General features: G+C 44.7%; 1 protein-coding gene across 2 annotated transcripts in view; it reads right to left on the bottom strand.

Annotated features, from left to right (window-relative positions):
• The window catches only part of ACD (ACD shelterin complex subunit and telomerase recruitment factor), a 148,812-nt gene that overhangs the window by 108,761 nt on the left and 16,096 nt on the right, over positions 1-23,955 (bottom strand). The gene's annotated exons all lie outside the window — the stretch shown is intronic.

Here is a 23,955-nt window from a genome sequence, read left to right on the forward strand (position 1 = left end):
GCTATGCTTTATGCTGTTCTGACGTCACTGCATCAAGCTATGCTTTATGCTGTACTGATGTCGCTGCAACAAGCTATGCTTTATGCTGCTCTGATGTCGCTGCAACAAGCTATGCTTTATGCTGTTCTGACGTCGCTGCAACAAGCTATGCTTTATGCTGCTCTGATGTCGCTGCAACATGCTATGCTTTATGCTGCTCTGATGTCGCTGCAACAAGCTATGCTTTATGCTGTTCTGAGGTTGCTGCATCAAGCTATGCTTTATGCTGTTCTGATGTCGCTGCAACATGCTATGCTTTATGCTGCTCTGATGTCGCTGCAACAAGCTATGCTTTATGCTGTTCCGATGTCGCTGCAACAAGCTATGCTTTATGCTGTTCTGATGTCGCTGCAACAAGCTATGCTTTATGCTGTTCTGATGTCGCTGCATCAAGCTATGCTTTATGCTGTACTGATGTCGCTGCAACAAGCTATGCTTTATGCTGTTCTGACGTCGCTGCAACAAGCTATGCTTTATGCTGTTCTGACGTCGCTGCAACAAACTATGCTTTATGCTGTTCTGACGTCACTGCATCAAGCTATGCTTTATGCTGTTCTGATGTCGCTGCAACCAGCTATGCTTTATGCAGTTCTGACGTCACTGCATCAAGCTATGCTTTATGCTGTTCTGATGTCGCTGCAACAAGCTATGCTTTATGCTTTTCTGACGTCACTGCATCAAGCTATGCTTTATGCTGTTCTGATGTCGCTGCAACCAGCTATGCTTTATGCTGTTCTGACGTCACTGCATCAAGCTATGCTTTATGCTTTTCTGATGTCGCTGCAACAAGCTATGCTTTATGCTGTTCTGATGTTGCTACAACAAGCTATGCTTTATGCTGTTCTGATGTCGCTGCAACAAGCTATGCTTTATGCTGTTCCGATGTCGCTGCAACAAGCTATGCTTTATGCTGTTCTGACGTCGCTGCAACAAGCTATGCTTTATGCTGTTCTGACGTCGCTGCAACAAGCTATGCTTTATGCTGTTCTGATGTCGCTGCAACAAGCTATGCTTTATGCTGTTCTGAGATCGCTGCATCAAGCTATGCTTTATGCTGCTCTGATGTCGCTGCATCAAGCTATGCTTTATGCTGTTCTGACGTCGCTGCAACAAGCTATGCTTTATGCTATTCTGATGTTTCTGCAACAAGCTATGCTTTATGCTGTTCTGACGTCGCTGCAACAAGCTATGCTTTATGCTGTTCTGACGTCGCTGCATCAAGCTATGCTTTATGCTGTTCTGACATCGCTGCAACAAGCTTTGCTTTATGCTGTTCTGATGTCGCTGCAACAAGCTATGCTTTATGCTAGTCTGATGTCGCTGCAACAAGCTATGCTTTATGCTGTTCTGAGATTGCTGCAACAAGCTATGCTTTATGCTGTTCTGATGTCGCTGCAACAAGCTATGCTTTTCTGATGTCGCTGCATCAAGCTATGCTTTATGCTGTACTGATGTTGATGCAACAAGCTATGCTTTATGCTGCTCTGACGTCGCTGCATCAAGCTATGCTTTATGCTGTTCTGATGTTGTTGCAACAAGCTATGCTTTATGCTGTTCTGATGTCGCTGCATCATGCTATGCTTTATGGTGTTCTGATGTTGTTGCAACAAGCTATGCTTTATGCTGCTCTGACGTCGCTGCATCAAGCTATGCTTTATGCTGTTCTGATGTTGTTGCAACAAGCTATGCTTTATGCTGTTCTGATGTCGATGCAACAAGCTATCCTTTATGCTGCTCTGATGTCGCTGCAACAAGCTATGCTTTATGCTGTTCTGATGTCGCTGCAACAAGCTATGCTTTATGCTGTTCTGATGTCGCTGCAACAAGCTATGCTTTATGCTGTTCTGAGATCGCTGCAACAAGCTATGCTTTATGCTGTTCTGATGTCGCTGCAACAAGCTATGCTTTTCTGATGTCGCTGCATCAAGCTATGCTTTATGCTGTACTGATGTTGTTGCAACAAGGTATGCTTTATGCTGCTCTGACGTCGCTGCATCAAGCTATGCTTTATGCTGTTCTGATGTTGTTGCAACAAGCTATGCTTTATGCTGTTCTGATGTCGCTGCATCATGCTATGCTTTATGGTGTTCTGATGTTGTTGCAACAAGCTATGCTTTATGCTGCTCTGACGTCGCTGCATCAAGCTATGCTTTATGCTGTTCTGATGTTGTTGCAACAAGCTATGCTTTATGCTGTTCTGATGTCGATGCAACAAGCTATCCTTTATGCTGTTCTGACGTCGCTGCATCAAGCTATGCTTTATGGTGTTCTAATGTCGCTGCATCAAGCTATGCTTTATGCTGTTCTGATGTCGCTGCATCAAGCTATGCTTTATGCTGTTCTGATGTCGCCGCAACAAGCTATGCTTTATGCTGTACTGATGTCGCTGCAACAAGCTATGCTTTATGCTGTTCTGACGTCGCTGCAACAAGCTATGCTTTATGCTGTTCTGATGTCGCTGCAACAAGCTATGCTTTATGCTGTTCTGACATTGCTGCATCCAGCTATGCTTTATGCTGTTCTGACGTCGCTGCAACAAGCTATGCTTTATGCTGCTCTGATGTTGTTGCAACAAGCTATGCTTTATGCTTTTCTGTCGTCGCTGCAACAAGCTATGCTTTATGCTGTTCTGATGTCGCTGCAACAAGCTATGCTTTATGCTGCTCTGATGTCGCTGCACAAGCTATGCTTTATGCTGTTCTGATGTCGCTGCAACAAGCTATGCTTTATGCTGTTCTGATGTCGCTGCAACAAGCTAGGTTTTATGCTGTTCTGATGTCGCTGCAACAAGCTAGGTTTTATGCTGTTCTGGTGTCGCTGCAACAAGCTATGCTTTATGCTGTTCTGACGTCGCTGCAACAAGCTATGCTTTATGCTGTTCTGATGTCACTGCAACAAGCTATGCTTTATGCTGTGCTGATGTCGCTGCAACAAGCTATGCTTTATGCTGTTCTGACATCGCTGCAACAAGCTATGCTTTATGCTGTCCTGACGTCGCTGCAACAAGCTATGCTTTATGCTGTTCTGACGTCGCTGCAACAAGCTATGCTTTATGCTGTTCTGATGTCGCTGCAACAAGCTATGCTTTATGCTGTTCTGACGTCGCTGCAACAAGCTATGCTTTATGCTGTTCTGATGTTGCTGCAACAAGCTAGGTTTTATGCTGTTCTGATGTCGCTGCAACAAGCTATGCTTTATGCTGTTCTGACGTCGCTGCAACAAGCTATGCTTTATGCTGTTCTGATGTTGCTGCAACAAGCTAGGTTTTATGCTGTTCTGATGTCGCTGCAACAAGCTATGCTTTATGCTGTTCTGATGTTGTTGCAACAAGCTATGCTTTATGCTGTTCTGATGTCGCTGCAACAAGCTAGGTTTTATGCTGTTCTGATGTTGCTGCAACAAGCTAGGTTTTATGCTGTTCTGATGTCGCTGCAACAAGCTATGCTTTATGCTGTTCTGATGTCGCTGCAACAAGCTATGCTTTATGCTGTTCTGATGTCGCTGCAACAAGCTATGCTTTATGCTGTTCTGACGTCGCTGCAACAAGCTATGCTTTATGCTGTTCTGATGTTGCTGCAACAAGCTAGGTTTTATGCTGTTCTGATGTTGCTGCAACAAGCTAGGTTTTATGCTGTTCTGATGTTGCTGCAACAAGCTATGCTTTATGCTGCTCTGATGTCGCTGCAACAAGCTATGCTTTATGCTGTTCTGACGTCGCTGCAACAAGCTATGCTTTATGCTGCTCTGATGTCGCTGCAACAAGCTATGCTTTATGCTGTTCTGATGTCGCTGCAACAAGCTATGCTTTATGCTGCTCTGATGTCGCTGCAACAAGCTATGCTTTATGCTGTTCTAATGTCTCTGCAACAAGCTAGGCTTTATGCTGTTCTGATGTCGCTGCAACAAGCTATGCTTTATGCTGCTCTGATGTCGCTGCAACAAGCTATGCTTTATGCTGTTCTGACGTCACTGCATCAAGCTATGCTTTATGCTGTTCTGACGTCGCTGCAACAAGCTATGCTTTATGCTGTTCTGACGTCGCTGCAACAAGCTATGCTTTATGCTGTTCTAATGTCGCTGCAACAAGCTATGCTTTATTCTGTTCTGATGTCGCTGCAACAAGCTATGCTTTATGCTGCTCTGATGTCGCTGCAACAAGCTATGCTTTATGCTGCTCTGATGTCGCTGCAACAAGCTATGCTTTATGCTGTTCTGACGTCGCTGCAACAAGCTATGCTTTATGCTGTTCTGATGTCGCTGCAACAAGCTATGCTTTATGCTGCTCTGATGTCGCTGCAACAAGCTATGCTTTATGCTGTTCTGATGTCGCTGCAACAAGCTATGCTTTATGCTGTTCTGACGTCACTGCATCAAGCTATGCTTTATGCTGTTCTGACGTCGCTGCAACAAGCTATGCTTTATGCTGTTCTGACGTCGCTGCAACAAGCTATGCTTTATGCTGTTCTAATGTCGCTGCAACAAGCTATGCTTTATGCTGTTCTGATGTCGCTGCAACAAGCTATGCTTTATGCTGCTCTGATGTCGCTGCAACAAGCTATGCTTTATGCTGTTCTGACGTCGCTGCAACAAGCTATGCTTTATGCTGTACTGATGTCGCTGCAACAAGCTATGCTTTATGCTGTTCTGATGTCGCTGCATCAAGCTATGCTTTATGCTGTTCTGATGTTGTTGCAACAAGCTATGCTTTATGCTGTTCTGATGTCGATGCAACAAGCTATCCTTTATGCTGCTCTGATGTCGCTGCAACAAGCTATGCTTTATGCTGTTCTGATGTCGCTGCAACAAGCTATGCTTTATGCTGTTCTGATGTCGCTGCAACAAGCTACGCTTTATGCTGTTCTGAGATCGCTGCAACAAGCTATGCTTTATGCTGTTCTGATGTCGCTGCAACAAGCTATGCTTTTCTGATGTCGCTGCATCAAGCTATGCTTTATGCTGTACTGATGTTGTTGCAACAAGGTATGCTTTATGCTGCTCTGACGTCGCTGCATCAAGCTATGCTTTATGCTGTTCTGATGTTGTTGCAACAAGCTATGCTTTATGCTGTTCTGATGTCGCTGCATCAAGCTATGCTTTATGCTGTACTGATGTCGCTGCAACAAGCTATGCTTTATGCTGTTCTGACGTCGCTGCAACAAGCTATGCTTTATGCTGTTCTGACGTCGCTGCAACAAAATATGATTTATGCTGTTCTGACGTCACTGCATCAAGCTATGCTTTATGCTGTTCTGATGTCGCTGCAACCAGCTATGCTTTATGCAGTTCTGACGTCACTGCATCAAGCTATGCTTTATGCTGTTCTGAGGTTGCTGCATCAAGCTATGCTTTATGCTGTTCTGATGTCGCTGCAACATGCTATGCTTTATGCTGCTCTGATGTCGCTGCAACAAGCTATGCTTTATGCTGTTCCGATGTCGCTGCAACAAGCTATGCTTTATGCTGTTCTGATGTCGCTGCAACAAGCTATGCTTTATGCTGTTCTGATGTCGCTGCATCAAGCTATGCTTTATGCTGTACTGATGTCGCTGCAACAAGCTATGCTTTATGCTGTTCTGACGTCGCTGCAACAAGCTATGCTTTATGCTGTTCTGACGTCGCTGCAACAAACTATGCTTTATGCTGTTCTGACGTCACTGCATCAAGCTATGCTTTATGCTGTTCTGATGTCGCTGCAACCAGCTATGCTTTATGCAGTTCTGACGTCACTGCATCAAGCTATGCTTTATGCTGTTCTGATGTCGCTGCAACAAGCTATGCTTTATGCTTTTCTGACGTCACTGCATCAAGCTATGCTTTATGCTGTTCTGATGTCGCTGCAACCAGCTATGCTTTATGCTGTTCTGACGTCACTGCATCAAGCTATGCTTTATGCTTTTCTGATGTCGCTGCAACAAGCTATGCTTTATGCTGTTCTGATGTCGCTGCATCATGCTATGCTTTATGCTGTTCTGACGTCGCTGCAACAAGCTATGCTTTATGCTGTTCTGACGTCGCTGCAACAAGCTATGCTTTATGCTGTTCTGACGTCGCTGCAACAAGCTATGCTTTATGCTGTTCTGATGTCGCTGCAACAAGCTATGCTTTATGCTGTTCTGAGATCGCTGCATCAAGCTATGCTTTATGCTGCTCTGATGTCGCTGCATCAAGCTATGCTTTATGCTGTTCTGATGTCGCTGCAACAAGCTATGCTTTATGCTATTCTGATGTTTCTGCAACAAGCTATGCTTTATGCTGTTCTGACGTCGCTGCAACAAGCTATGCTTTATGCTGTTCTGACGTCGCTGCATCAAGCTATGCTTTATGCTGTTCTGACATCGCTGCAACAAGCTTTGCTTTATGCTGTTCTGATGTCGCTGCAACAAGCTATGCTTTATGCTGTTCTGACGTCGCTGCAACAAGCTATGCTTTATGCTATTCTGATGTTTCTGCAACAAGCTATGCTTTATGCTGTTCTGACGTCGCTGCAACAAGCTATGCTTTATGCTGTTCTGACGTCGCTGCATCAAGCTATGCTTTATGCTGTTCTGACATCGCTGCAACAAGCTTTGCTTTATGCTTTTCTGATGTCGCTGCATCAAGCTATGCTTTATGCTCTACGGATGTTGTTGCAACAAGCTATGCTTTATGCTGCTCTGACGTCGCTGCATCAAGCTATGCTTTATGCTGTTCTGATGTTGTTGCAACAAGCTATGCTTTATGCTGTTCTGATGTCGCTGCATCATGCTATGCTTTATGGTGTTCTGATGTTGTTGCAACAAGCTATGCTTTATGCTGCTCTGACGTCGCTGCATCAAGCTATGCTTTATGCTGTTCTGATGTTGTTGCAACAAGCTATGCTTTATGCTGTTCTGATGTCGATGCAACAAGCTATCCTTTATGCTGCTCTGATGTCGCTGCAACAAGCTATGCTTTATGCTGTTCTGATGTCGCTGCAACAAGCTATGCTTTATGCTGTTCTGATGTCGCTGCAACAAGCTATGCTTTATGCTGTTCTGAGATCGCTGCAACAAGCTATGCTTTATGCTGTTCTGATGTCGCTGCAACAAGCTATGCTTTTCTGATGTCGCTGCATCAAGCTATGCTTTATGCTGTACTGATGTTGTTGCAACAAGGTATGCTTTATGCTGCTCTGACGTCGCTGCATCAAGCTATGCTTTATGCTGTTCTGATGTTGTTGCAACAAGCTATGCTTTATGCTGTTCTGATGTCGCTGCATCATGCTATGCTTTATGGTGTTCTGATGTTGTTGCAACAAGCTATGCTTTATGCTGCTCTGACGTCGCTGCATCAAGCTATGCTTTATGCTGTTCTGATGTTGTTGCAACAAGCTATGCTTTATGCTGTTCTGATGTCGATGCAACAAGCTATCCTTTATGCTGTTCTGACGTCGCTGCATCAAGCTATGCTTTATGGTGTTCTAATGTCGCTGCATCAAGCTATGCTTTATGCTGTTCTGATGTCGCTGCATCAAGCTATGCTTTATGCTGTTCTGATGTCGCCGCAACAAGCTATGCTTTATGCTGTACTGATGTCGCTGCAACAAGCTATGCTTTATGCTGTTCTGACGTCGCTGCAACAAGCTATGCTTTATGCTGTTCTGATGTCGCTGCAACAAGCTATGCTTTATGCTGTTCTGACATTGCTGCATCCAGCTATGCTTTATGCTGTTCTGACGTCGCTGCAACAAGCTATGCTTTATGCTGCTCTGATGTTGTTGCAACAAGCTATGCTTTATGCTTTTCTGTCGTCGCTGCAACAAGCTATGCTTTATGCTGTTCTGATGTCGCTGCAACAAGCTATGCTTTATGCTGCTCTGATGTCGCTGCACAAGCTATGCTTTATGCTGTTCTGATGTCGCTGCAACAAGCTATGCTTTATGCTGTTCTGATGTCGCTGCAACAAGCTAGGTTTTATGCTGTTCTGATGTCGCTGCAACAAGCTAGGTTTTATGCTGTTCTGGTGTCGCTGCAACAAGCTATGCTTTATGCTGTTCTGACGTCGCTGCAACAAGCTATGCTTTATGCTGTTCTGATGTCACTGCAACAAGCTATGCTTTATGCTGTGCTGATGTCGCTGCAACAAGCTATGCTTTATGCTGTTCTGACATCGCTGCAACAAGCTATGCTTTATGCTGTCCTGACGTCGCTGCAACAAGCTATGCTTTATGCTGTTCTGACGTCACTGCAACAAGCTATGCTTTATGCTGTTCTGACGTCGCTGCAACAAGCTATGCTTTATGCTGTTCTGATGTCGCTGCAACAAGCTATGCTTTATGCTGTTCTGACGTCGCTGCAACAAGCTATGCTTTATGCTGTTCTGATGTTGCTGCAACAAGCTAGGTTTTATGCTGTTCTGATGTCGCTGCAACAAGCTATGCTTTATGCTGTTCTGACGTCGCTGCAACAAGCTATGCTTTATGCTGTTCTGATGTTGCTGCAACAAGCTAGGTTTTATGCTGTTCTGATGTCGCTGCAACAAGCTATGCTTTATGCTGTTCTGATGTTGTTGCAACAAGCTATGCTTTATGCTGTTCTGATGTCGCTGCAACAAGCTAGGTTTTATGCTGTTCTGATGTTGCTGCAACAAGCTAGGTTTTATGCTGTTCTGATGTCGCTGCAACAAGCTATGCTTTATGCTGTTCTGATGTCGCTGCAACAAGCTATGCTTTATGCTGTTCTGATGTCGCTGCAACAAGCTATGCTTTATGCTGTTCTGACGTCGCTGCAACAAGCTATGCTTTATGCTGTTCTGATGTTGCTGCAACAAGCTAGGTTTTATGCTGTTCTGATGTTGCTGCAACAAGCTAGGTTTTATGCTGTTCTGATGTTGCTGCAACAAGCTATGCTTTATGCTGCTCTGATGTCGCTGCAACAAGCTATGCTTTATGCTGTTCTGACGTCGCTGCAACAAGCTATGCTTTATGCTGCTGTGATGTCGCTGCAACAAGCTATGCTTTATGCTGTTCTGATGTCGCTGCAACAAGCTATGCTTTATGCTGCTCTGATGTCGCTGCAACAAGCTATGCTTTATGCTGTTCTGACGTCGCTGCAACAAGCTATGCTTTATGCTGTTCTGATGTTGCTGCAACAAGCTAGGTTTTATGCTGTTCTGATGTTGCTGCAACAAGCTAGGTTTTATGCTGTTCTGATGTTGCTGCAACAAGCTATGCTTTATGCTGCTCTGATGTCGCTGCAACAAGCTATGCTTTATGCTGCTCTGATGTCGCTGCAACAAGCTATGCTTTATGCTGTTCTGACGTCACTGCATCAAGCTATGCTTTATGCTGTTCTGACGTCGCTGCAACAAGCTATGCTTTATGCTGTTCTGACGTCGCTGCAACAAGCTATGCTTTATGCTGTTCTAATGTCGCTGCAAAAAGCTATGCTTTATGCTGTTCTGATGTCGCTGCAACAAGCTATGCTTTATGCTGCTCTGATGTAGCTGCAACAAGCTATGCTTTATGCTGCTCTGATGTCGCTGCAACAAGCTATGCTTTATGCTGTTCTGACGTCGCTGCAACAAGCTATGCTTTATGCTGTTCTGATGTCGCTGCAACAAGCTATGCTTTATGCTGTTCTGATGTCGCTGCAACAAGCTATGCTTTATGCTGCTCTGATGTCGCTGCAACAAGCTATGCTTTATGCTGCTCTGATGTCGCTGCAACAAGCTATGCTTTATGCTGTTCTGACGTCGCTGCAACAAGCTATGCTTTATGCTGTTCTGATGTCGCTGCAACAAGCTATGCTTTATGCTGCTCTGATGTCGCTGCAACAAGCTATGCTTTATGCTGTTCTGACGTCGCTGCAACAAGCTATGCTTTATGCTGTTCTGACGTCACTGCATCAAGCTATGCTTTATGCTGTTCTGACGTCGCTGCAACAAGCTATGCTTTATGCTGTTCTGACGTCGCTGCAACAAGCTATGCTTTATGCTGTTCTAATGTCGCTGCAACAAGCTATGCTTTATGCTGTTCTGATGTCGCTGCAACAAGCTATGCTTTATGCTGCTCTGATGTCGCTGCAACAAGCTATGCTTTATGCTGTTCTGACGTCGCTGCAACAAGCTATGCTTTATGCTGTACTGATGTCGCTGCAACAAGCTATGCTTTATGCTGTTCTGATGTCGCTGCATCAAGCTATGCTTTATGCTGTTCTGATGTTGTTGCAACAAGCTATGCTTTATGCTGTTCTGATGTCGATGCAACAAGCTATCCTTTATGCTGCTCTGATGTCGCTGCAACAAGCTATGCTTTATGCTGTTCTGATGTCGCTGCAACAAGCTATGCTTTATGCTGTTCTGATGTCGCTGCAACAAGCTACGCTTTATGCTGTTCTGAGATCGCTGCAACAAGCTATGCTTTATGCTGTTCTGATGTCGCTGCAACAAGCTATGCTTTTCTGATGTCGCTGCATCAAGCTATGCTTTATGCTGTACTGATGTTGTTGCAACAAGGTATGCTTTATGCTGCTCTGACGTCGCTGCATCAAGCTATGCTTTATGCTGTTCTGATGTTGTTGCAACAAGCTATGCTTTATGCTGTTCTGATGTCGCTGCATCAAGCTATGCTTTATGCTGTACTGATGTCGCTGCAACAAGCTATGCTTTATGCTGTTCTGACGTCGCTGCAACAAGCTATGCTTTATGCTGTTCTGACGTCGCTGCAACAAACTATGCTTTATGCTGTTCTGACGTCACTGCATCAAGCTATGCTTTATGCTGTTCTGATGTCGCTGCAACCAGCTATGCTTTATGCAGTTCTGACGTCACTGCATCAAGCTATGCTTTATGCTGTTCTGAGGTTGCTGCATCAAGCTATGCTTTATGCTGTTCTGATGTCGCTGCAACATGCTATGCTTTATGCTGCTCTGATGTCGCTGCAACAAGCTATGCTTTATGCTGTTCCGATGTCGCTGCAACAAGCTATGCTTTATGCTGTTCTGATGTCGCTGCAACAAGCTATGCTTTATGCTGTTCTGATGTCGCTGCATCAAGCTATGCTTTATGCTGTACTGATGTCGCTGCAACAAGCTATGCTTTATGCTGTTCTGACGTCGCTGCAACAAGCTATGCTTTATGCTGTTCTGACGTCGCTGCTACAAACTATGCTTTATGCTGTTCTGACGTCACTGCATCAAGCTATGCTTTATGCTGTTCTGATGTCGCTGCAACCAACTATGCTTTATGCAGTTCTGACGTCACTGCATCAAGCTATGCTTTATGCTGTTCTGATGTCGCTGCAACAAGCTATGCTTTATGCTTTTCTGACGTCACTGCATCAAGCTATGCTTTATGCTGTTCTGATGTCGCTGCAACCAGCTATGCTTTATGCTGTTCTGACGTCACTGCATCAAGCTATGCTTTATGCTTTTCTGATGTCGCTGCAACAAGCTATGCTTTATGCTGTTCTGATGTCGCTACAACAAGCTATGCTTTATGCTGTTCTGATGTCGCTGCAACAAGCTATGCTTTATGCTGTTCCGATGTCGCTGCAACAAGCTATGCTTTATGCTGTTCTGATGTCGCTGCAACAAGCTATGCTTTATGCTGTTCTAACGTCGCTGCAACAAGCTATGCTTTATGCTGTTCTGACGTCGCTGCAACAAGCTATGCTTTATGCTGTTCTGACGTCGCTGCAACAAGCTATGCTTTATGCTGTTCTGATGTCGCTGCAACAAGCTATGCTTTATGCTGTTCTGAGATCGCTGCATCAAGCTATGCCTGATGCTGCTCTGATGTCGCTGCATCAAGCTATGCTTTATGCTATTCTGATGTTTCTGCAACAAGCTATGCTTTATGCTGTTCTGACGTCGCTGCAACAAGCTATGCTTTATGCTGTTCTGACGTCGCTGCATCAAGCTATGCTTTATGCTGTTCTGATGTCGCTGCAACAAGCTATGCTTTATGCTGTTCTGAGATCGCTGCATCAAGCTATGCCTGATGCTGCTCTGACGTCGCTGCAACAAGCTATGCTTTATGCTATTCTGATGTTTCTGCAACAAGCTATGCTTTATGCTGTTCTGACGTCGCTGCAACAAGCTATGCTTTATGCTGTTCTGACGTCGCTGCATCAAGCTATGCTTTATGCTGTTCTGACATCGCTGCAACAAGCTTTGCTTTATGCTGTTCTGATGTCGCTGCAACAAGCTATGCTTTATGCTAGTCTGATGTCGCTGCAACAAGCTATGCTTTATGCTGTTCTGAGATCGCTGCAACAAGCTATGCTTTATGCTGTTCTGATGTCGCTGCAACAAGCTATGCTTTTCTGATGTCGCTGCATCAAGCTATGCTTTATGCTGTACTGATGTTGTTGCAACAAGCTATGCTTTATGCTGCTCTGACGTCGCTGCATCAAGCTATGCTTTATGCTGTTCTGATGTTGTTGCAACAAGCTATGCTTTATGCTGTTCTGATGTCGCTGCATCATGCTATGCTTTATGGTGTTTTGATGTTGTTGCAACAAGCTATGCTTTATGCTGCTCTGACGTCGCTGCATCAAGCTATGCTTTATGCTGTTCTGATGTTGTTGCAACAAGCTATGCTTTATGCTGTTCTGATGTCGATGCAACAAGCTATCCTTTATGCTGCTCTGATGTCGCTGCAACAAGCTATGCTTTATGCTGTTCTGATGTCGCTGCAACAAGCTATGCTTTATGCTGTTCTGATGTCGCTGCAACAAGCTATGCTTTATGCTGTTCTGAGATCGCTGCAACAAGCTATGCTTTATGCTGTTCTGATGTCGCTGCAACAAGCTATGCTTTTCTGATGTCGCTGCATCAAGCTATGCTTTATGCTGTACTGATGTTGTTGCAACAAGGTATGCTTTATGCTGCTCTGACGTCGCTGCATCAAGCTATGCTTTATGCTGTTCTGATGTTGTTGCAACAAGCTATGCTTTATGCTGTTCTGATGTCGCTGCATCATGCTATGCTTTATGGTGTTCTGATGTTGTTGCAACAAGCTATGCTTTATGCTGCTCTGACGTCGCTGCATCAAGCTATGCTTTATGCTGTTCTGATGTTGTTGCAACAAGCTATGCTTTATGCTGTTCTGATGTCGATGCAACAAGCTATCCTTTATGCTGTTCTGACGTCGCTGCATCAAGCTATGCTTTATGGTGTTCTAATGTCGCTGCATCAAGCTATGCTTTATGCTGTTCTGATGTCGCTGCATCAAGCTATGCTTTATGCTGTTCTGATGTCGCCGCAACAAGCTATGCTTTATGCTGTACTGATGTCGCTGCAACAAGCTATGCTTTATGCTGTTCTGACGTCGCTGCAACAAGCTATGCTTTATGCTGTTCTGATGTCGCTGCAACAAGCTATGCTTTATGCTGTTCTGACATTGCTGCATCCAGCTATGCTTTATGCTGTTCTGACGTCGCTGCAACAAGCTATGCTTTATGCTGCTCTGATGTTGTTGCAACAAGCTATGCTTTATGCTGCTCTGATGTTGTTGCAACAAGCTATGCTTTATGCTTTTCTGTCGTCGCTGCAACAAGCTATGCTTTATGCTGTTCTGATGTCGCTGCAACAAGCTATGCTTTATGCTGCTCTGATGTCGCTGCACAAGCTATGCTTTATGCTGTTCTGATGTCGCTGCAACAAGCTATGCTTTATGCTGTTCTGATGTTGCTGCAGCAAGCTAGGTTTTATGCTGTTCTGATGTCGCTGCAACAAGCTAGGTTTTATGCTGTTCTGGTGTCGCTGCAACAAGCTATGCTTTATGCTGTTCTGACGTCGCTGCAACAAGCTATGCTTTATGCTGTTCTGATGTCACTGCAACAAGCTATGCTTTATGCTGTGCTGATGTCGCTGCAACAAGCTATGCTTTATGCTGTTCTGACATCGCTGCAACAAGCTATGCTTTATGCTGTTCTGACGTCGCTGCAACAAGCTATGCCTTATGCTGTTCTGACGTCGCTGCAACAAGCTATGCTTTATGCTGTTCTGACGTCGCTGCAACAAGCTATGCTTTATGCTGTTCTGATGTCGCTGCAACAAGCTATGCTTTATGCTGTTCTGACGTCGCTGCAACAAGCTATGCTTTATGCTGTTCTGATGTTGCTGCAACAAGCTAGGTTTTATGCTGTTCTGATGTCGCTGCAACAAGCTATGCTTTATGCTGTTCTGACGTCGCTGCAACAAGCTATGCTTTATGCTGTTCTGATGTTGATGCAACAAGCTAGGTTTTATGCTGTTCTGATGTCGCTGCAACAAGCTATGCTTTATGCTGTTCTGATGTTGTTGCAACAAGCTATGCTTTATGCTGTTCTGATGTCGCTGCAACAAGCTAGGTTTTATGCTGTTCTGATGTTGCTGCAACAAGCTAGGTTTTATGCTGTTCTGATGTCGCTGCAACAAGCTATGCTTTATGCTGCTCTGATGTCGCTGCAACAAGCTATGCTTTATGCTGTTCTAATGTCTCTGCAACAAGCTGTGCTTTATGCTGTTCTGATGTCGCTGCAACAAGCTATGCTTTATGCTGCTCTGATGTCGCTGCAACAAGCTATGCTTTATGCTGTTCTGACGTCACTGCATCAAGCTATGCTTTATGCTGTTCTGACGTCGCTGCAACAAGCTATGCTTTATGCTGTTCTAATGTCGCTGCAACAAGCTATGCTTTATGCTGTTCTGATGTCGCTGCAACAAGCTATGCTTTATGCTGCTCTGATGTCGCTGCAACAAGCTATGCTTTATGCTGCTCTGATGTCGCTGCAACAAGCTATGCTTTATGCTGTTCTGACGTCGCTGCAACAAGCTATGCTTTATGCTGTTCTGATGTCGCTGCAACAAGCTATGCTTTATGCTGCTCTGATGTCGCTGCAACAAGCTATGCTTTATGCTGTTCTGATGTCGCTGCAACAAGCTATGCTTTATGCTGTTCTGACGTCACTGCATCAAGCTATGCTTTATGCTGTTCTGACGTCGCTGCAACAAGCTATGCTTTATGCTGTTCTAATGTCGCTGCAACAAGCTATGCTTTATGCTGTTCTGATGTCGCTGCAACAAGCTATGCTTTATGCTGCTCTGATGTCGCTGCAACAAGCTATGCTTTATGCTGTTCTGACGTCGCTGCAACAAGCTATGCTTTATGCTGTTCTGATGTTGCTGCAACAAGCTATGCTTTATGCTGTTCTGACATCGCTGCAACAAGCTATGCTTTATGCTGTTCTGACGTCGCTGCAACAAGCTATGCTTTATGCTGTTCTGATGTTGCTGCAACAAGCTATGCTTTATGCTGTTCTGACGGCGCTGCAACAAGCTATGCTTTATGCTGTTCTGATGTCGCTGCAACAAGCTATGCTTTATGCTGTTCTGACGTCGCTGCAACAAGCTATGCTTTATGCTGTTCTGATGTTGCTGCAACAAGCTAGGTTTTATGCTGTTCTGATGTCGCTGCAACAAGCTATGCTTTATGCTGTTCTGACCTCGCTGCAACAAGCTATGCTTTATGCTGTTCTGATGTTGCTGCAACAAGCTAGGTTTTATGCTGTTCTGATGTCGGTGCAACAAGCTATGCTTTATGCTGTGCTGATGTTGTTGCAACAAGCTATGCTTTATGCTGTTCTGATGTCGCTGCAACAAGCTAGGTTTTATGCTGTTCTGATGTTGCTGCAACAAGCTAGGTTTTATGCTGTTCTGATGTCGCTGCAACAAGCTATGCTTTATGCTGTTCTGATGTCGCTGCAACAAGCTATGCTTTATGCTGTTCTGATGTCGCTGCAACAAGCTATGCTTTATGCTGTTCTGACGTCGCAACAAGCTATGCTTTATGCTGTTCTGATGTTGCTGCAACAAGCTAGGTTTTATGCTGTTCTGATGTTGCTGCAACAAGCTAGGTTTTATGCTGTTCTGATGTTGCTGCAACAAGCTATGCTTTATGCTGCTCTGATGTCGCTGCAACAAGCTATGCTTTATGCTGTTCTGACGTCGCTGCAACAAGCTATGCTTTATGCTGCTCTGATGTCGCTGCAACAAGCTATGCTTTATGCTGTTCTGATGTCGCTGCAACAAGCTATGCTTTATGCTGCTCTGATGTCGCTGCAACAAGCTATGCTTTATGCTGTTCTAATGTCTCTGCAACAAGCTATGCTTTATGCTGTTCTGATGTCGCTGCAACAAGCTATGCTTTATGCTGCTCTGATGTCGCTGCAACAAGCTATGCTTTATGCTGTTCTGACGTCACTGCATCAAGCTATGGTTTATGCTGTTCTGACGTCGCTGCAACAAGCTATGCTTTATGCTGTTCTGACGTCGCTGCAACAAGCTATGCTTTATGCTGTTCTAATGTCGCTGCAACAAGCTATGCTTTATGCTGTTCTGATGTCGCTGCAACAAGCTATGCTTTATGCTGCTCTGATGTCGCTGCAACAAGCTATGCTTTATGCTGCTCTGATGTCGCTGCAACAAGCTATGCTTTATGCTGTTCTGACGTCGCTGCAACAAGCTATGCTTTATGCTGTTCTGATGTCGCTGCAACAAGCTATGCTTTATGCTGCTCTGATGTCGCTGCAACAAGCTATGCTTTATGCTGTTCTGATGTCGCTGCAACAAGCTATGCTTTATGCTGTTCTGACGTCACTGCATCAAGCTATGCTTTATGCTGTTCTGACGTCGCTGCAACAAGCTATGCTTTATGCTGTTCTGACGTCGCTGCAACAAGCTATGCTTTATGCTGTTCTAATGTCGCTGCAACAAGCTATGCTTTATGCTGTTCTGATGTCGCTGCAACAAGCTATGCTTTATGCTGCTCTGATGTCGCTGCAACAAGCTATGCTTTATGCTGTTCTGACGTCGCTGCAACAAGCTATGCTTTATGCTGCTCTGATGTCGCTGCATCAAGCTATGCTTTATGCTGTACTGATGTCGCTGCAACAAGCTATGCTTTATGCTGTTCTGATGTCGCTGCATCAAGCTATGCTTTATGCTGTTCTGATGTCGCTGCATCAAGCTATGCTTTATGCTGTTCTGATGTCGCTGCAACAAGCTATGCTTTATGCTGCTCTGATGTCGCTGCAACAAGCTATGCTTTATGCTGTTCTGACGTCACTGCAACAAGCTATGCTTTATGCTGCTCTGATGTCGCTGCAACAAGCTATGCTTTATGCTGCTCTGATGTCGCTGCAACAAGCTATGCTTTATGCTGTTCTGACGTCGCTGCAACAAGCTATGCTTTATGCTGCTCTGATGTCGCTGCAACAAGCTACGCTTTATGCTGTTCTGAGATCGCTGCAACAAGCTATGCTTTATGCTGTTCTGATGTCGCTGCAACAAGCTATGCTTTTCTGATGTCGCTGCATCAAGCTATGCTTTATGCTGTACTGATGTTGTTGCAACAAGGTATGCTTTATGCTGCTCTGACGTCGCTGCATCAAGCTATGCTTTATGCTGTTCTGATGTTGTTGCAACAAGCTATGCTTTATGCTGTTCTGATGTCGCTGCATCAAGCTATGCTTTATGCTGTACTGATGTCGCTGCAACAAGCTATGCTTTATGCTGTTCTGACGTCGCTGCAACAAGCTATGCTTTATGCTGTTCTGACGTCGCTGCAACAAACTATGCTTTATGCTGTTCTGACGTCACTGCATCAAGCTATGCTTTATGCTGTTCTGATGTCGCTGCAACCAGCTATGCTTTATGCAGTTCTGACGTCACTGCATCAAGCTATGCTTTATGCTGTTCTGAGGTTGCTGCATCAAGCTATGCTTTATGCTGTTCTGATGTCGCTGCAACATGCTATGCTTTATGCTGCTCTGATGTCGCTGCAACAAGCTATGCTTTATGCTGTTCCGATGTCGCTGCAACAAGCTATGCTTTATGCTGTTCTGATGTCGCTGCAACAAGCTATGCTTTATGCTGTTCTGATGTCGCTGCATCAAGCTATGCTTTATGCTGTACTGATGTCGCTGCAACAAGCTATGCTTTATGCTGTTCTGACGTCGCTGCAACAAGCTATGCTTTATGCTGTTCTGACGTCGCTGCTACAAACTATGCTTTATGCTGTTCTGACGTCACTGCATCAAGCTATGCTTTATGCTGTTCTGATGTCGCTGCAACCAACTATGCTTTATGCAGTTCTGACGTCACTGCATCAAGCTATGCTTTATGCTGTTCTGATGTCGCTGCAACAAGCTATGCTTTATGCTTTTCTGACGTCACTGCATCAAGCTATGCTTTATGCTGTTCTGATGTCGCTGCAACCAGCTATGCTTTATGCTGTTCTGACGTCACTGCATCAAGCTATGCTTTATGCTTTTCTGATGTCGCTGCAACAAGCTATGCTTTATGCTGTTCTGATGTCGCTACAACAAGCTATGCTTTATGCTGTTCTGATGTCGCTGCAACAAGCTATGCTTTATGCTGTTCCGATGTCGCTGCAACAAGCTATGCTTTATGCTGTTCTGATGTCGCTGCAACAAGCTATGCTTTATGCTGTTCTGACGTCGCTGCAACAAGCTATGCTTTATGCTGTTCTGACGTCGCTGCAACAAGCTATGCTTTATGCTGTTCTGACGTCGCTGCAACAAGCTATGCTTTATGCTGTTCTGATGTCGCTGCAACAAGCTATGCTTTATGCTGTTCTGAGATCGCTGCATCAAGCTATGCCTGATGCTGCTCTGATGTCGCTGCATCAAGCTATGCTTTATGCTATTCTGATGTTTCTGCAACAAGCTATGCTTTATGCTGTTCTGACGTCGCTGCAACAAGCTATGCTTTATGCTGTTCTGACGTCGCTGCATCAAGCTATGCTTTATGCTGTTCTGATGTCGCTGCAACAAGCTATGCTTTATGCTGTTCTGAGATCGCTGCATCAAGCTATGCCTGATGCTGCTCTGACGTCGCTGCAACAAGCTATGCTTTATGCTATTCTGATGTTTCTGCAACAAGCTATGCTTTATGCTGTTCTGACGTCGCTGCAACAAGCTATGCTTTATGCTGTTCTGACGTCGCTGCATCAAGCTATGCTTTATGCTGTTCTGACATCGCTGCAACAAGCTTTGCTTTATGCTGTTCTGATGTCGCTGCAACAAGCTATGCTTTATGCTAGTCTGATGTCGCTGCAACAAGCTATGCTTTATGCTGTTCTGAGATCGCTGCAACAAGCTATGCTTTATGCTGTTCTGATGTCGCTGCAACAAGCTATGCTTTTCTGATGTCGCTGCATCAAGCTATGCTTTATGCTGTACTGATGTTGTTGCAACAAGCTATGCTTTATGCTGCTCTGACGTCGCTGCATCAAGCTATGCTTTATGCTGTTCTGATGTTGTTGCAACAAGCTATGCTTTATGCTGTTCTGATGTCGCTGCATCATGCTATGCTTTATGGTGTTTTGATGTTGTTGCAACAAGCTATGCTTTATGCTGCTCTGACGTCGCTGCATCAAGCTATGCTTTATGCTGTTCTGATGTTGTTGCAACAAGCTATGCTTTATGCTGTTCTGATGTCGATGCAACAAGCTATCCTTTATGCTGCTCTGATGTCGCTGCAACAAGCTATGCTTTATGCTGTTCTGATGTCGCTGCAACAAGCTATGCTTTATGCTGTTCTGATGTCGCTGCAACAAGCTATGCTTTATGCTGTTCTGAGATCGCTGCAACAAGCTATGCTTTATGCTGTTCTGATGTCGCTGCAACAAGCTATGCTTTTCTGATGTCGCTGCATCAAGCTATGCTTTATGCTGTACTGATGTTGTTGCAACAAGGTATGCTTTATGCTGCTCTGACGTCGCTGCATCAAGCTATGCTTTATGCTGTTCTGATGTTGTTGCAACAAGCTATGCTTTATGCTGTTCTGATGTCGCTGCATCATGCTATGCTTTATGGTGTTCTGATGTTGTTGCAACAAGCTATGCTTTATGCTGCTCTGACGTCGCTGCATCAAGCTATGCTTTATGCTGTTCTGATGTTGTTGCAACAAGCTATGCTTTATGCTGTTCTGATGTCGATGCAACAAGCTATCCTTTATGCTGTTCTGACGTCGCTGCATCAAGCTATGCTTTATGGTGTTCTAATGTCGCTGCATCAAGCTATGCTTTATGCTGTTCTGATGTCGCTGCATCAAGCTATGCTTTATGCTGTTCTGATGTCGCCGCAACAAGCTATGCTTTATGCTGTACTGATGTCGCTGCAACAAGCTATGCTTTATGCTGTTCTGACGTCGCTGCAACAAGCTATGCTTTATGCTGTTCTGATGTCGCTGCAACAAGCTATGCTTTATGCTGTTCTGACATTGCTGCATCCAGCTATGCTTTATGCTGTTCTGACGTCGCTGCAACAAGCTATGCTTTATGCTGCTCTGATGTTGTTGCAACAAGCTATGCTTTATGCTGCTCTGATGTTGTTGCAACAAGCTATGCTTTATGCTTTTCTGTCGTCGCTGCAACAAGCTATGCTTTATGCTGTTCTGATGTCGCTGCAACAAGCTATGCTTTATGCTGCTCTGATGTCGCTGCACAAGCTATGCTTTATGCTGTTCTGATGTCGCTGCAACAAGCTATGCTTTATGCTGTTCTGATGTTGCTGCAGCAAGCTAGGTTTTATGCTGTTCTGATGTCGCTGCAACAAGCTAGGTTTTATGCTGTTCTGGTGTCGCTGCAACAAGCTATGCTTTATGCTGTTCTGACGTCGCTGCAACAAGCTATGCTTTATGCTGTTCTGATGTCACTGCAACAAGCTATGCTTTATGCTGTGCTGATGTCGCTGCAACAAGCTATGCTTTATGCTGTTCTGACATCGCTGCAACAAGCTATGCTTTATGCTGTTCTGACGTCGCTGCAACAAGCTATGCCTTATGCTGTTCTGACGTCGCTGCAACAAGCTATGCTTTATGCTGTTCTGACGTCGCTGCAACAAGCTATGCTTTATGCTGTTCTGATGTCGCTGCAACAAGCTATGCTTTATGCTGTTCTGACGTCGCTGCAACAAGCTATGCTTTATGCTGTTCTGATGTTGCTGCAACAAGCTAGGTTTTATGCTGTTCTGATGTCGCTGCAACAAGCTATGCTTTATGCTGTTCTGACGTCGCTGCAACAAGCTATGCTTTATGCTGTTCTGATGTTGCTGCAACAAGCTAGGTTTTATGCTGTTCTGATGTCGCTGCAACAAGCTATGCTTTATGCTGTTCTGATGTTGTTGCAACAAGCTATGCTTTATGCTGTTCTGATGTCGCTGCAACAAGCTAGGTTTTATGCTGTTCTGATGTTGCTGCAACAAGCTAGGTTTTATGCTGTTCTGATGTCGCTGCAACAAGCTATGCTTTATGCTGCTCTGATGTCGCTGCAACAAGCTATGCTTTATGCTGTTCTAATGTCTCTGCAACAAGCTGTGCTTTATGCTGTTCTGATGTCGCTGCAACAAGCTATGCTTTATGCTGCTCTGATGTCGCTGCAACAAGCTATGCTTTATGCTGTTCTGACGTCACTGCATCAAGCTATGCTTTATGCTGTTCTGACGTCGCTGCAACAAGCTATGCTTTATGCTGTTCTAATGTCGCTGCAACAAGCTATGCTTTATGCTGTTCTGATGTCGCTGCAACAAGCTATGCTTTATGCTGCTCTGATGTCGCTGCAACAAGCTATGCTTTATGCTGCTCTGATGTCGCTGCAACAAGCTATGCTTTATGCTGTTCTGACGTCGCTGCAACAAGCTATGCTTTATGCTGTTCTGATGTCGCTGCAACAAGCTATGCTTTATGCTGCTCTGATGTCGCTGCAACAAGCTATGCTTTATGCTGTTCTGATGTCGCTGCAACAAGCTATGCTTTATGCTGTTCTGACGTCACTGCATCAAGCTATGCTTTATGCTGTTCTGACGTCGCTGCAACAAGCTATGCTTTATGCTGTTCTAATGTCGCTGCAACAAGCTATGCTTTATGCTGTTCTGATGTCGCTGCAACAAGCTATGCTTTATGCTGCTCTGATGTCGCTGCAACAAGCTATGCTTTATGCTGTTCTGACGTCGCTGCAACAAGCTATGCTTTATGCTGTTCTGATGTTGCTGCAACAAGCTATGCTTTATGCTGTTCTGACATCGCTGCAACAAGCTATGCTTTATGCTGTTCTGACGTCGCTGCAACAAGCTATGCTTTATGCTGTTCTGATGTTGCTGCAACAAGCTATGCTTTATGCTGTTCTGACGGCGCTGCAACAAGCTATGCTTTATGCTGTTCTGATGTCGCTGCAACAAGCTATGCTTTATGCTGTTCTGACGTCGCTGCAACAAGCTATGCTTTATGCTGTTCTGATGTTGCTGCAACAAGCTAGGTTTTATGCTGTTCTGATGTCGCTGCAACAAGCTATGCTTTATGCTGTTCTGACCTCGCTGCAACAAGCTATGCTTTATGCTGTTCTGATGTTGCTGCAACAAGCTAGGTTTTATGCTGTTCTGATGTCGGTGCAACAAGCTATGCTTTATGCTGTGCTGATGTTGTTGCAACAAGCTATGCTTTATGCTGTTCTGATGTCGCTGCAACAAGCTAGGTTTTATGCTGTTCTGATGTTGCTGCAACAAGCTAGGTTTTATGCTGTTCTGATGTCGCTGCAACAAGCTATGCTTTATGCTGTTCTGATGTCGCTGCAACAAGCTATGCTTTATGCTGTTCTGATGTCGCTGCAACAAGCTATGCTTTATGCTGTTCTGACGTCGCAACAAGCTATGCTTTATGCTGTTCTGATGTTGCTGCAACAAGCTAGGTTTTATGCTGTTCTGATGTTGCTGCAACAAGCTAGGTTTTATGCTGTTCTGATGTTGCTGCAACAAGCTATGCTTTATGCTGCTCTGATGTCGCTGCAACAAGCTATGCTTTATGCTGTTCTGACGTCGCTGCAACAAGCTATGCTTTATGCTGCTCTGATGTCGCTGCAACAAGCTATGCTTTATGCTGTTCTGATGTCGCTGCAACAAGCTATGCTTTATGCTGCTCTGATGTCGCTGCAACAAGCTATGCTTTATGCTGTTCTAATGTCTCTGCAACAAGCTATGCTTTATGCTGTTCTGATGTCGCTGCAACAAGCTATGCTTTATGCTGCTCTGATGTCGCTGCAACAAGCTATGCTTTATGCTGTTCTGACGTCACTGCATCAAGCTATGGTTTATGCTGTTCTGACGTCGCTGCAACAAGCTATGCTTTATGCTGTTCTGACGTCGCTGCAACAAGCTATGCTTTATGCTGTTCTAATGTCGCTGCAACAAGCTATGCTTTATGCTGTTCTGATGTCGCTGCAACAAGCTATGCTTTATGCTGCTCTGATGTCGCTGCAACAAGCTATGCTTTATGCTGCTCTGATGTCGCTGCAACAAGCTATGCTTTATGCTGTTCTGACGTCGCTGCAACAAGCTATGCTTTATGCTGTTCTGATGTCGCTGCAACAAGCTATGCTTTATGCTGCTCTGATGTCGCTGCAACAAGCTATGCTTTATGCTGTTCTGATGTCGCTGCAACAAGCTATGCTTTATGCTGTTCTGACGTCACTGCATCAAGCTATGCTTTATGCTGTTCTGACGTCGCTGCAACAAGCTATGCTTTATGCTGTTCTGACGTCGCTGCAACAAGCTATGCTTTATGCTGTTCTAATGTCGCTGCAACAAGCTATGCTTTATGCTGTTCTGATGTCGCTGCAACAAGCTATGCTTTATGCTGCTCTGATGTCGCTGCAACAAGCTATGCTTTATGCTGTTCTGACGTCGCTGCAACAAGCTATGCTTTATGCTGCTCTGATGTCGCTGCATCAAGCTATGCTTTATGCTGTACTGATGTCGCTGCAACAAGCTATGCTTTATGCTGTTCTGATGTCGCTGCATCAAGCTATGCTTTATGCTGTTCTGATGTCGCTGCATCAAGCTATGCTTTATGCTGTTCTGATGTCGCTGCAACAAGCTATGCTTTATGCTGCTCTGAT

This window comes from Hyperolius riggenbachi, chromosome 5 (genome assembly GCF_040937935.1).
Source record: "Hyperolius riggenbachi isolate aHypRig1 chromosome 5, aHypRig1.pri, whole genome shotgun sequence".
In the NCBI taxonomy this organism is placed as follows: Eukaryota; Metazoa; Chordata; class Amphibia; order Anura; family Hyperoliidae; genus Hyperolius; species Hyperolius riggenbachi.